This window comes from Crotalus tigris, unplaced genomic scaffold (genome assembly GCF_016545835.1).
Source record: "Crotalus tigris isolate CLP2741 ecotype Arizona unplaced genomic scaffold, ASM1654583v1 scf7180000020588.15403103151:6194809, whole genome shotgun sequence".
NCBI classification, from domain to species: Eukaryota; Metazoa; Chordata; class Lepidosauria; order Squamata; family Viperidae; genus Crotalus; species Crotalus tigris.
The window spans coordinates 3045484-3058702 of NW_024098092.1; the positions used below are offsets into that span (position 1 = coordinate 3045484).

At 45.9% G+C, this 13219-nt stretch overlaps 1 protein-coding gene across 2 annotated transcripts in view; it reads right to left on the reverse strand.

The window, feature by feature from the left end:
• The window catches only part of MIB2 (MIB E3 ubiquitin protein ligase 2), a 29014-nt gene extending 15810 nt beyond the window's left edge, over positions 1-13204 (reverse strand). Inside the window, exons 1-3 of one of the 2 annotated variants that reach the window (XM_039367227.1) lie at positions 12966-13204; positions 2572-2650; positions 413-457 (exon numbers count right to left, since the gene is read on the reverse strand). The gene's annotated coding sequence lies outside the window, so the exon portion shown is untranslated. Of the gene's footprint in view, positions 1-412; positions 458-2571; positions 2651-8456; positions 8761-12965 lie in introns of those variants that run through there. The other variant, XM_039367226.1, reaches the window with a different exon arrangement.
• Between the last annotated feature and the right edge of the window lie 15 nt (positions 13205-13219).

Consider the following 13219-nt stretch of genomic DNA (forward strand, 5'->3'; position numbering starts at 1 on the left):
TGATGCTTCAAAGGGGAAGTTATTTTAGCTTCAATTTCCCCCATTTTTTTCCCCCATTTATTTTTAATCTGGCCTAAAATTAGACTGGGTCCTAAAATTATCCCAACCAGGAGGGCACCTTGCCTCTTCCGCATTACACCAAGTGTAAAAATAACTCAGGATAAGTAGCTGCTCCACACCCCCGCTCGGTCACATTTCAGAAGTCACAGGTAGGCTGGGCTGAATGCCTTCAGCAGGTTTTCTTTTGACATGCAACAGCTGGAGTCATAAATTTAAAACAACAGAGTGGCTACCCTATAAGTCCTTCGCTTTGAGGACCTGGTTTTGGTAAAAATAGAGGAGAGAAGGTCACACCGTTTGATTTCAAAAGGAAACAAAAAAAAGAAAGGAAAAAACCCTCTTATTGTCTTACAATTTTCCTTGAAGCAGGATCCACCTTCTGGCTTTGGCAGGCGGTCTGAAATCAAGAGTCAAAGAGGTTGTTCTACCGCAGCGTGTAAAAAGAGCATTTGAAAAACAAAATATCTGGGATTTATTAGGCAAACTAAGAGCCCTGTAGCCAAGCAGAATTGATTTCCTGGAAATCGTTGGGTTAAGGTGAATCCCCAATCAGCGGTAATGAGATATACTATCTGCCGCTGCCTGTCAGTTTTACGTGGTTGACACTGCCTGTCAGTGACACCCCGACAGCGAAGTAAAACTGCAGAGAGGAGCAGCAAGGAGATTTTTATTTATTTATGAGACTTATATACCGCTTTAAGTGCGAGCACTCTCTAAGCGGTGTACACCAGTAAGCAATGTCTATATATATATTTATATTGCCCCCAACAATCTGGGTCCTCATTTTACCTACCCCGGAAGGATGGAAGGCTGAGTCAACCTTGAGCCGGTGAGATTTGAACCGCTGACCTGCTGAACACAGTCAGCTAAAGGGAGCGAACGTCTCAGGCTACAGGTGGCGCTCAATTTAGGACCACCACTAAATTCTGTTACTAAGTGAGACATTTATAGGATTTGGTCCCATTTTACGACCTTTCCGGCCAGTTGTTAACTGGATCACTGCAGAGGTTAAGTTAGTCACACCGTTATTAAGTGAATCTGGCTTTTCCCCCCGTTGACTTTGGTTGTTAGAAGGTCACAAAAGAGGACCCCGACACAAATACACACCAGTTGCCAAGGGTCCAAATTTTGATCCTATGACCGTATGGTCGTGATTGGGAAAAACAGACCTAAGTCCTTTTGTTTCATCAAGACTGGCTCTCGTGCTTCAGCAATTTTATTTAGTTTTCTCTATTGAAGGGTTTGTACGGATTAAATAACTGAGCGGCTCACCACATGGTGGATTCTACACTCAGCAAGGGGTTGGACTGGATAACCTCTAGGATCCTTTCCAATTGTGGGACTCCAGCTGGCCTGTTAGGATTTCCACAGAGGAAAGGAAATGACAGCTCAACCATTTCTCCGGCTGTACTGAATGCTGCCCCTTCCTTTCACACTTGTTCCTTGCCTGTGCAGTTGCAACAGGCAATTAGGCATTCTCTCCAACTGGCTTTAATCAAGGTTTGAGACAAACTGAGAAAGCCACCCCCTGAGGGTTTTAAGCCAACTGTGGGAAACATAAACTTCCTTTCTTTCCAGAAAGGGAAGGAGGGAGGGAATGGAAAATTCTTAGAAAGCCGTGTTTTTTACAGAAGATATCTTTGTGTGTGTCATATTCGTACTGCTATATTCATGTACTGGCGGAAAACAAAACGAGTGTGCAGATCTGCTTTGCAGATTACCTTCTGCTTTAAAAGATCGAGGGGGAGGGTTTTTTAACACCAGGAAGATTTTTAAATGAGAAAACCATGAAAACCCAAGCCTTAAGAGAGATTACAACTGGCAGGAGTTAACATTAACATTAAAACCCGCCAGAGATTAATCCAGTTCCTCCTTATCCTACAAAGTAAGACATAAAGCAGCTGGGGTAGAACAAATTTTGTAAAGGAAGGGGCAGAGTGATGTGGGGAAATGTTGGTTTGTGATGCAGGAAGGAAAGTATTTTTTAAAAAAAATAATAATCATCAAATTTTCAGATGTATAATATTAGCACAGAACCGAAACAAAGCAAGCTGAAAGTTCCCACACATTTATTATCTGTTCCGGAAGTGAAATGTCGGTGAAGAAGGAAAGGGACAAAAAAGTAACCAATTTGGCCTACCGCTGTGTTAGAAACTGGTTGGCATTTCCAGGAAGAAAATTCTCTGGGTTTTCCCCTTTACTATTCTGTATAGCTTCATGGTACAGTACATTTTCTCAAAAACATGAAATGCTATTTGTGCGTGTGTGTGTGTGTGTGTTTGTGTGTGTGGATACCATAGTGTTTTCCATAAATACTGGAAAATGTATTCAGTCATTCTTTACATTTTCAACATAAGCTTCTAAGCATATCCTCACAACAACAAGGACTAGAAACATGATTCTCTAAAATGTTGAAAGAAAAAAAAAAACATCTGGTTTTCTTCCTGCCACCCACGGGTTTTTAACACAATGAAGACATCGCTACCCAGAAACAAACTTATCAGAAATTACCTCTTAAGACAGAGCTTGCAATCTTTTGCTGACGACGGCCTGTTGCAGGTTTTCGGTCAAATCTTCAGTTCGCATCCCCCTAAAAGATGAGAAAAGAGACGTTCAACGGGACAATCTTGTGCTTGAAGCAACATTTTTGAAAGGTCCCGCATTTCAAAACAAGAGGAAAACGCTACTTCTTTAGCAATAATAATAATAGTAATAATAATTCTGCAGTTTCAAAGTCAGACACCATAAAAGCAAATCAAAACCTGATGCCATTTGGATTTTACCGGGCCGATGCCCGTAAAGAGGGGAATGAGGTGAGGGTTCAAAATCCAGAGGTGCAATCCTTTTTTTTCAACTGCAGAATTCTGGGATCCAGGGGGATTTGACAGCCTTCCAGGGAATTTGCAAAGGTTTTGTAAGGCAGAGAGAGAGAATTCAATTCAAGAATACGAGGAGGCCTCTTTCACCCACATTGCTCTCAGCAGTTTCTCTGTAGGCCCCTACACTTGTCAAACAGGCCTGTTTGGATGGAGCAATTCTGCCAGCAGAAAAAGGTTAACATGGGGAAGGGGGGGGTCTATCAGGCAGCAATGGGGTGGAAGTCTTCCTCCATCCTGGCAACGGATCACAGCCGGGACAGGTTTCCTTGAAAGAGGCAGAACCAAACTAGCAGCGGGGCCTTGCGTTTCGAAGCCAGATTGAAGTCCAGCTTTTCAACTCCAGAGACTCATCCAGAGATGCGCCTTCCCAGTCTCGGAATACAGACAGCCCTCGACAACTGCTGAGCCCAACATTTTCCGTTGCTAAGCAAGACCGTTGAGTTTGGCCCCATTTGACGGCCTTTCTCGCCACCGTTGTTAAGGGGATCGTCGCAACTGTGCAGTTACAGACACGGCCGTTAAGTGAATCCGGATTCCCGCGTTGACTTTGCTTGTCAGAAAGTGGCAAAAGGGAATCCCCTGCCCCCTCCCCCGGGACGCTGCGACCGTCGGTTGCCAAGCATTCCAATTTTGATCACGTGACCACAGGGATGCTACAACGGTCGTTAAGTGCGAAAAACCGCCATCGGTCACTTTTTTTTAGTGCCATCGTAACTTCGTACGGTCGCTAAACAAAATGCTGTTAGTCGAGGACCACCGCTACTCTTTTGAACCACCAGCGCGCTTCTTTTTTAAAAAAAAATCAATCCATGCAGCAGGGAACTCCACCCCTCCTCCTTTAGCTCCTCCCTTTTGCCTTTGTCCCACCCCATCTTCGTCTAGCTCCTCCCCTCCTACTTCAGCTCGTCCAAGCTACAGCCATGTCTTCAAAGGAAGCCCCAGAAACTATAGTATCCATGCGGCAGGGGCGTTTTCTGCACCACGTAACAATTCTGGCTTTTTTTGAACCGTTTTTCTTTGGACTGGAGCAGTGGTTCTCAACCTTTTTAATGCCACGACCCCCCAACAGGTCGTAAGTCGAGGACTACTCAACCGGTCGTAAGTCGAGGACTACTCAACTGGTGCAGCACCGTTTGCAGAACGGGACTTTTGGCGGGCTCAGCAGGGCAGAGACAGCCTGGACAATTCCTATTGGCTTTGGAAAGCCAATAGAATTAGACTCTATTCAAGAGAGTCCATTCTATTGGCTTTCAAAAGCCAATAGAATAAAAGGGAGTAGCACAGCTAAGGAAAAGGGGGGGAAAATGGCGGACTGCGTTGTTTGGCGACCCCCGTGAAATGGTCGTTCGACCCCAAATGGGGTCTCGACCCACAGTTGAGAACCACTGGACTGGAGAAACTGACCCACTGATGGAGTTATTTGGGAGCAACACATGGAAAGTAGCAGTTTTTATGGCAGGTCACACCGAGTTGGGTTTTTCGCCCGTTGTTGTATTTTGCTTTCTCTGTTGCCAGTAGCGTGTATTTTTATTTATGGCTGAATGTATCTGTTCAGCAACTTACCTCCTCATCCGTTTTGAACCTGAACTCTCCCTGTTTTTTCCAGTTGTTGTTGTCTGATCATGTTAACGTTTTCATGAAATGTTGTCTGTTCGCTCATGCCGGTGTGTAAAGCATTTCAAAAGGAGCCAAGCCCCACAATGCAAGAATGGCGAGTTGGTAGCAGTTCCTACAAAGCAGTGGCAATCTTAACAGGTTGACCAATTTGGCAAAAAATAAGAGATTTTTGCAGGGGGTCTTCCTGCATGTTTTGGTGCTTCTAATTGTGTCAGGCCTCTGCAGGGGACCAGCCTTGGTTGGGAAACTCAGCAGGGTTGGGCATGACTAGTTTTTGGAGAGGAGACCACAAGGAAATCCACAGATTGGAGGCTAGGCCGTGGAGTCCAGCTCTGCCCGAAGGGGATTTTTTATGCTGTCCCCCATCAGAGGACGAAGCATTCCGTTGGGAAGATAAGTCATCTTTAGCGTCAACAATTTGTTTCAAGCAAAAGAGATGGCAGAGACGGAACTTGCTCACACATCAGTTACTGAGGCTGCAATTTGAACTGACAACGTTGCAAGCAATCAAATCAAATCTCTTGTGGTTTTACTTTTAGGTGGAATAACAACTCTGCTCCTCTCTGTCATACATTTTTTATCTTTCTTTCTCTCTCTCTCTACCCGCAGCGTTCACGAGAGGCAATTTAAAAACCCAGAAAGCACAATCTCTGTCCTGCTCACATGTTGAGGTTGAGCCCTTGAGGATATGCCAATATCTGTAAGTTTTCCCTATAGTGATGCAATGTCAAGCTCATTGATACAATGATAAGACTACTATAGAGCAACTCAGCTTATATTGTAGTAAACAATAAGCATTTTGGTCCAAAATCTGCTCCTTGCAGCTTAAAAACAAGGAATTATACACACACATAACACGTGTTTTCATGCAGCTGTGAAGAATGGCAATCACGATTATGATACTAGCAATGCCCAAAAATGCAAAGCACCACATCAAACAAATATTATGGTGGCCCCAAAGCTGCCCTTATGTGGCGCAGATAAGGTGGTATCTCAGTCATGGGAATCTCAGTCTGAGAATCAGAAGAAGCAAGCTCCTTTGTGTCTTGGCTCTAGAGGTCGTCCAATCGTCCAAAAGTTTGGGCCTACAGATCTTAGGAAATTCAGAATTAACAAGAGTTGGAAGAGACCATGAAGGTCTTCTAGTCCAGCCCCCTGCTCAAGCAGGAAAACCTATGCCATTTCAGGCAAATGGTTATCCAGTCTTTTCTTAAAAACCTCCAGTGTTGGAGCACCAGCAATTTCAGAAGGCAAGTCGGTCCATTGGTTGTTGTCATTGTCTGGAAGTCTCTCCTTAGTTCCAGGTTGCTTCTCTCCTGGATTAGTTTCCATCTGTTGTTTCTTGTCCTGCCTTCAGGCGCTTTGGAGAATAGCTTGACTCCCTCTGCTTTGGGGCAGCCCCTCAAATATTGGAACATAAATTCAGGAAAAGTCTTAGGAGTTGGAATCAAGTCAAGGCATCAGGAGCGTGAAGAAGCAAGGGAAGTTCACAATTAGTTGCAGAAAAACATTGTCCATCATCCTGTGCGTATCAAGAAGCGGGGATGGGCAGCTTGTGAGATGTCATCCTCATCTCCTGATGGCTTTGCGGATATTTCGGATGCTTTCTTGGTCTCCTGCAGAAGTGGTTTGCCAGCTTTTCCCCAATAGTTTTGACTCTACAGCTTGACCGATTCTCTGGTGTGACCCCATTTACTTTGCTGAAGTTGGCTGAGGTCAATTCTACGCTGGCATCTGGGATAGGCGAACTCAACCCTGTCATTACGCCATGAGGGAATTATCCAGATCTTGTATATCGCACTATTTATTGATTTGATTTTTTTTTTATTATCCTGCCTCAATCTCAGAGAGTTACGTCATGGTAAAATCATGCACAGAATTAAGGCAACATATGACCCAAACTGCAGACAGAATCAAAGTTGGGGAGAAAAATGACAATAAGAGGGCAGCAGATGTGACTGAAAGCCTTCATTATTGAATTTAGTTTTAATTCACTTAAGTTGCTGTGTTCCGTTTTAATCAAGAGTGGTGGCAGCTCAGAGTCCCCTCCGACTGTATTAGACAGCCTGCAAAATAAATCAATTTGGCAGGCGGAACACCCTGCCACAAGAGTGGTGTGATGCTTCCTAGGCTCCGATGCAGAATTGCCCCTTTGCAAGGCTTTTCAGACTGCCACAAAAGCCACATCAGTGTGTTCATCTCAAGCTGAACCTGACTTGAAGGAGATCTTAGTCTTATCTTTGGTATGTGCTTATTAGATTTTATACACCAGAATCATAAGACGTTACAGGACTGAAAAGTCAAAGCTGGAAGGAGGAAAGGCAGTTTTAAAGGTCCACTCTTCAACTAATGGATTTTTTTTTTTTAAAGTAGCAAAGCCAAGGAATTTTGCAAGAGAATCCACAGAGCAATACACTCAATAAAGATGCTGATCAACTGAGCGCTCACCGATGGAATAGTCTAAGAAATCTATAATTCTTCAGCCCTTCAATTTGAGTTTCGGCACTAAGGTAACCACCTCTATGGGAAAAGAGTGGAAAAACAAGACTGGCCCTGCACTTGTTCCAAAAAAGCAAATACGTGATTCATGCAGGATCAACAGGTCTCCTGGCTATTTTTCAGCGTTATCCCTGAAACAATCTGCAAAGACGGGGGGGGGGGGAGAGATTCCAGCAGGATCTCAGCAAAAGCATCTTCAACAGTGACCCAGAGGACCAGTTTTCAAACCCTGAAACTTTGTGGAAAAGAAGGGGCGGGGGAGAGGGAATGACCTGCAGCCTTCCAACCCAAAAGAGGATGCCGGGCCTCGGGGAAAGAGACCAGACCGGCCCATCCTTGCCTCTTTCCCCATGGACCAAACCAGCCTCATCCAAGTGAGGACCAGGAACCAGATAAAGGAGGATAGATAAGGCAAGGCAAGGAGGGTCGGTTGGGCTCGGAAGCAACTTCAACCCGGAGCAATTGGGGAGGGGAAGGGGTGATCTGCCCATCCAAGAAAGCGGGGGATCCCCTCCTTTCTCCTCCTCCAACCACCACCGCTACCATCATCATCATCACCACCACAGCAAACACTCCAGATTGTTGGGGGCAATGTGTGTGTGTATGTATGTATGTATGTATGTGTATATATATATATATATATATATATATATGTTTTCTGAGGTTTTCGCGGGTATTTGTATGTAGGTCTTTGGTTGTTCGGGTTTTCTCCCACGTAAAATTGGAAGTGTCTTGGCGACGTTTCGACGAAGTCCCATTCGTCATCTTCAGGCTGGTGCTTTCAGCTTCGTGCTTTGAGCAGCAAAGCACCACCACCACCATCATCATCATCATCACAGCAAACACCCTAACGAGAAGCAAGTGATGATCTGTCCATCCAAGCAGGGGATCCCCTCCTTTCTCCTCCTCCAATCACCACCACTACCATCATCATCATCATCACAGCAAACACCCTAACGAGAAGCAAGTGATCCCCTCCTTTCTCCTCCAATCACCACCACTACCATCATCATCGTCATCATCACAGCAAACACCCTAACGAAAACCAAGCGATGATCGGTCCATCTAAGAAAGCGGGGATGCCCTCCTTCCTCCTCCTCCAATCACCACCACTACCACCACCACCACCATCATCATCATCACAACAAACACCCTAAACGAGAAGCAAGCGAAGGGACGCGGGGGACCATCCGCCCGGCCGACGGAGGCCTCCCTGCCCCATCCAAGAGAGGTTGCCAACTTTCCCAGCGGCCCTGCAGCTACGATAAGCCCCCTGGGGGCGCGAGGGAGAGAGAGAGGGTGCCCCGAGCCAGCCCCGGACTGCGCCGCTGGGCTCCGTTGGCCCCCTTGCCTCCAAGGCCCCGCTTCCAACCCAGCCGTCGTCCGCAAAGGCAAACTTACGGCAAAAGTTTGCGTCTCGCCTTCTCCGACGCCTTGGCTTGGCGCGCCCGCTTCCCTTCCGTCGGCTGCTGCTCTGGGCGGGCCTTCGGGCTTCCCCCCTTCCCTCCCCGGCGGGAACGAGCCGTCCTTAAAGAACCCCCTCGTTCCGGGTCTATGGCGCGCCCGCTTCTTCGCCCCTTTGCTTTTCCAATGACCAGCCTGCAAAGAGCAAGGCTTCCTGGGAAGGGTAGTTCCGCCCGGCTGCTCACCCGGAGAGCTGCCAGGCTGCCCACGGCGAAGACTCCATTTCCCAGCACGCTCCGCGGCCAGGGCTTTTTTTTTTTTTTTTTTTTCTCCCTCGGCCCGGGGAAGTTTCCCACGGCGGTGACTCTGCTTTTGTCTCCGACGCTGGGAGGTTTGGGGGGGGGGGAGTCAAAGCGAGGGCGCCCTCTGGCGGGGAGTCTTCGTTTTAGCACAAGTGTTTCTCAAGCTGGACCGTTTTAAGGCGTGTGGACTTCAACTCCCAGAATTCCACAGCTGTGGAATTCTGGGAGTTGAAGTCCACATGCCTTAAAGTGGTCAAGCTTGAGAAGGAGCTGCCCGGGAGTTTCGTTTTTCACCGTAAAACGAGAAAAGGGCGCGAAAGGGGGAAGGAAGTCAAAGGAGAGGGAAGGGACAAAGGCAGGACGGAGAAAAGAAAGAAGGGGGGAGGGGGAAAAAGCAGAGGAAGAAGAGAGAGAACAGGAAAGAAAAAGACGGAAGGGGGGAAAAGGAAGGAAGGAAGAATGGAAATATTTTTTTTTTTTAATGCCAGACCCAAAATCTGCAACTAATTCACAAAGTTTCAAGTAAGAAAAAAAGTAGGTCGTTTGTTAAATCCATATTTTGCAGAGGCCTCCCCTAAACTCAGTCTAATAAATAAATACATAAATAAACTTTATTGTATGTGTATACACAGTGCACACATACAACGAAATGGGAAATCAAATTTGGGGCTGCAGATTGAGCCAAGACCGTGTGTGAGCCTCCAGGCAGAAAAAGTTGCAGAGGACCAAGAAGAAAAAAAACAACAACAACATGAAAACATTCAGCAAGAAGCAACTTCTGCGCAAAACAACAACAACATGAAAACATTCAGCAAGAAGCAACTTCTGCGCAAGGAGAAGCCCTTTTTCTAAAATATGCTGCCGTTCTGCTCCTGTGATCCAAGGGCCCGAAATTACAGATCAGCCTGGATGAACACTGACAATCTAAACCAGTGGTTCTCAACCTTTTTAATGCCACGACCCCCAACCGGTCGTAAGTCGAGGACTACTCAACTGGTCGTAAGTCGAGGACTACTCAACGGGTGCAGCACCGTTTGCAGACTGGGACTTTTGGCGGGCTCAGCAGGGCAGAGACAGCCTGGACAATTCCTATTGGCTTTTGCAAGCCAATAGAATTAGACTCTATTAGGCTTTCAAAAGCCAATAGAATAAAAGGGAGTAGCACAGCTAAGGAAAAGGGGAAAAAAAACTGGCGGACTGCGTTGTTTGGCGACCCCCGTGAAATGGTCGTCCGACCCCAAATGGGGTCCCGACCCACAGGTTGAGAACCACTGATCTAAACTAAGAGGGGACCACAAACTCTGTGCGAGTGAGGAATTCCGGGACTTGGAAAGTCCACAAGTCTTAAAGTTGCCAAGTTTGAAGGCCACTGCAATAAATGCAATAAGGTCTGGCAAATGGTTACCACTGGAGTTAAAGCAGGAGGTGGTTAAGTGTGAATTTGCAGAAGGGGACTTTTGGCAGGCTCAGCAGGGCAGAGACAGCCTGGACAATTCCTATTGGCTTTTGAAAGCCAATAGAATTAGACTCTATTCAAGAGAATCTATTCTATTGGCTTTCAAAAGCCAATAGAATAAAAGGGAGTAGCACAGCTAAGGAAAAGGGGAAAAAAAAATTGGCGGACTGCGTTGTTTGGCGACCCGCGTGAAATGGTTGTTCGACCTCAAATGGGGTCCCGAACCACAGGTTGAGAACCACTGATCTAAACTAAGAGGGGACCACAAACTCTGTGCGATGCCGGCCACTGAAATGACGATACATTCCTTTTAATCATTTTTCCTCCAGTGAGGAATTCCGGGACTTGGAAGGTCCACAAGTCTTAAAGTTGCCAAGTTTGAAGGCCACTGCAATAAATGCAATAAGGTCTGGCAAATGGTTACCACTGGAGTTAAAGCCGGAGGTGGTTAAGTGTGAAGGCAGCATGATACAAGAAATTGGAACCCAGTTCCACGGAGAATTCGAAGCATTGACCCCTACACTGTGAAAACCATAATGTCAGTCTATATTAAGTCTTGTCTTTGGAACCTAAGGTTTTTTTTTTTTCCTCTCCGCCACCTGCTTTTCTTCTTAGGTTGCGTCTTTTCAAATCATGAGGTGCCTAATGTATGCCATTCAACAATACAGTCTCAACCTTTGCAAGGTCCAGGGTCATACACAACAGAAAGCTTGCAGGGAAACAGCATCTCAAGGATAAAAGCTTATCTAGAAGCCCTAGTTTTCCATGTGAAAATTGAGTTGAGGGCTACCGTCCCGATGCCATTTGGCGAGGATTCCCCTGCACATGCAATCAAACTTCCAACGGCTTTTCTGACGAACCGGTAAAAATTGACTTTGTCTCCTCCAGGGGGTTGCTATGTAATTGGGCCTTTCAGCCAAGATTAAAAAAACGCCCAGAATTTTAAAACAATTAAATGAGAACAAAGACGAGAGCGCCACTGAGAAATTAGAGGAGACCATTTTGGACCAGTTTATGAGCCTGATGTACGGTAGGGAGGTGATATCATACAATGTGGCTTAGTAGGAAAACAAGTTATTTTGTCCTTGCCATCTGCCTTTCAAACTACCACGTTCCAATGGCTCCATAAACCCGTATTACAATTTGGCCTCTTTTTTTTCAATCGCCTCCCCTTTTTTGAAGCATCCAGCTTCTCTGCATTTGGAGACCAAAATATTAGCTTCGCTGTTGCTTGCCCGCAATGGCCCAGGCGATTTGACTTTGTCTGGGCTCAAATGAGCGCGCGTCGCCTTTGCAGCTCAAGGCATTTGCAATTACCTTCTCCAGCGCTTCTAAAGAATCCGCAAAGGAGAAGGGGGGGGGGAAAGCCCTCTCTTTTGTCCTGCAAGCTTTTGGAGATGCTTTGGGCTTTTGTTGCAAATGGAGTGGACCCATCCTTCCCTATACTTAGAACAGCAGAAATGCCAAGTTAGCTTTTCCTCGGCCATTAAGCAGAATTGCTGTTTGGCTCCCAGCAAGCATGGCTGGAATTACCATGGAGCCCTTCATCTGCTTCTCTCAATGGGCCTTGCCAACAGCTGGCTATAAATATGACAAAATAAACCCATCTCACTGTCATTCTGAAATATTGATTCACTCTACAAGCTGGAGCTGGCTTGGACTTTGCTTGCCTGGGGCTTGATTTTTGTAGCTTAGTCACTTGGGCTTCAGTTGCCACTGGAAAGGCATTCTTGAGAAAGAAAGAAAGAAAGAAAGAAAGAAAGAAAGAAAGAAAGAAAGAAAGGAAGGAAGGAAGGAAGGAAGGAAGGAAGGAAGGAAGGAAGGAAGGAAGGAAAGAGTCCCAATTATTGTCAGTCTATGGAATATGTAAAGGGCTTCCTTTAAAAAAACATTATTTATGATGTAAAATAGGGCATCTTGTGGCCTACAATGGAAAAGCTGTAGTTCAAAGGATTTCCAAGATGGCAGATATTAGCAAGAGTTTGCCTGAGAATGTACGAAGTGTCAAGCCGTATATTTTAGATTCATGTCACCCAGTTTTCACATAGGAGCAAGTTTGCATCATGACATCAAGCTATGATTTATCTAAGCAGGGTTGATTAAATAAACCAGTTAGCTGAATTTACACATCAAAATATAAAGGGTAATTTACCAACCATTGTGATATCCACCACAAACAGTAAGACAAAGCAAACCGTGTTATGAGAAGGGCTCATCTCTACAGAGACTCAAGCCATGTTCTCGTACACACTAAAATCAACAACATTCCAACATTTTTGCAGTAACAGAACAGCTGCCCTAACGAAATATACGTGGATGTGTTTTGTTTTACTTTCCAGTTGTTCAGCAGACTTTAAAAACAAAAACAAAATTTCATCCTTTTTACAGCCTGAGCGATACATTATTTAATATCCAGCATGAGGAAGCGATCCAGGGAACTTAAAAAAAAAGTGTGTTGCTAGTTTTGTGAGTGTCCTAAAATCAATAAACGGCCTGAAGTGGCATTTTCCCCAAACAGCCAAACGCCATTTCCATGAAACTTCTTTTAGCATTTCAAAAACTGCTCCTCTTGGGAGGGAAGAGACAGAAAGCTGAAAGACATCGGGCATTAAGCAAAGCCATTATTTGGTCAACCATGGTTTGGTGCATAAGTAAGTCAGTTTTGGCTAGAGAGTCCCACAAACCCAAACGCCAGCGTCTGCACTTCCAACGGGCTGGGATCGGGCAACTTGCTCAGCCAACCCTTACCAGCAATTGCCGGACGCCAGGGTGAATCTGTGCCTCCGAAGCACCCCGTGGCCAAGAGAGGCTAGTAGTCCGAAGCTCGGGAGCAGTCTGTCCGCCAAACCTCCCTCTCTTTCTCTGCTTGGGAAAACCCTGAGATTTCAGTCCTTGTCTTCTCCCGGTGGGAACTTTGAAGGAAGCCTTCTCCGGGATACCTAAGGCATCCCGGGGGCCGGCTTCTTTCGCCCCTTGCATCCTCCCCTCCCTTTAGCCCTTCA